Genomic DNA, 1,251 nt, shown 5'->3' with positions numbered 1-1,251 from the left:
TTTTTCATACAGTACCTGCCAAAAGTTTTGTTCAATCATGAATAGTAGTGCGAGTCGAAAACAAGCGGTAAAGCCTTTAATATGTCTTCAAATATAAATAAACATCTCGTTGATATTTTCAGTAGTAAATGGTACCAATAACAGCACATTTGAGCATTGCAATTGTAGTGGATAAAATGCTCAATTTTTCCGTGTAGTACTGTACGGATTATACGCTCCTCACCGGTTAAGAGTTTGGGCGAGAGTTGTCTCCTTCCTTTTATGGCCTAATGCTGTTCTTTTCTACTTTGCGCCGGTCAAACTGAAGGTCACATCGCTACAGAAAGTAAACGAAGTATACTATTTGCAACTAAAAATCTTTTGACAATTATGTCGCCCTATATATTTAATAATACATTCCAATAAAACGTCTAATCTTGATCGTTAGTTTCGATTAAGTATAACAATACCAATTTAAACTAAAATTTTCAGCACTCTTCACTTAAAATTTTCCAATACTAATTAATAAATCGTCTTATATCATTATACATTTTTTTTATTGAGTCAATATTTAAACTGAAAAGTGTATCCATTTTTTATATTTATTCTACTAATTTAGAACCCAATTAAAACTTGCAGATCTTTTGGAGGACTTTTCGAACTTAATTAATGAATTAGGTACTATTTACGCCTTGTATATTGATTATCTTTTCAGTGACTTATAATACCGAATGTAGTGGTAAGTACCCATTCATTTATGCATTTTCTATAATTATTTTCAAGCCAATACTAATTAAAATTAATACCTCCGCTACAAATTAAATCCGTACATTGTCACATTGAAGTGTAAAGTACATATTCCCATTATTCAATTCGAATGCTCAGTAAATTAAGAAAGATTCGGTAAATATGATTAAAAATTCAAAACTAAAAAGATCATTATATATACCGAACACTCAGTAAAACACTACCTGGTTATTTTATTATTACTGAACATTCAGCTTTGTTTCAGCTTCAATATTCAATTTTTTACCGTTAAGTTATATTATGTTAGGTTAGGGTTGAGTTGGGTTGCGTCAGTTTTTTTATTTCACTTTCCAAAATTAATTAAATTACATTTGACATTTTTGGTGAAAACAACCAAAAATAAGTTACCGGCGTCTTTTTATACTCAATGATTATCTTTCTGTTATTGATACTGAACTTTTTATTAGGTAAAATTCTTTAAATTAGAGACAGGTGATTTAAAATGACATGAACCTTGGCCATCTC

This window comes from Agrilus planipennis, unplaced genomic scaffold (assembly GCF_000699045.2).
Source record: "Agrilus planipennis isolate EAB-ADULT unplaced genomic scaffold, Apla_2.0 scaffold47, whole genome shotgun sequence".
In the NCBI taxonomy this organism is placed as follows: Eukaryota; Metazoa; Arthropoda; class Insecta; order Coleoptera; family Buprestidae; genus Agrilus; species Agrilus planipennis.
This window is presented reverse-complemented; position numbering follows the sequence as displayed.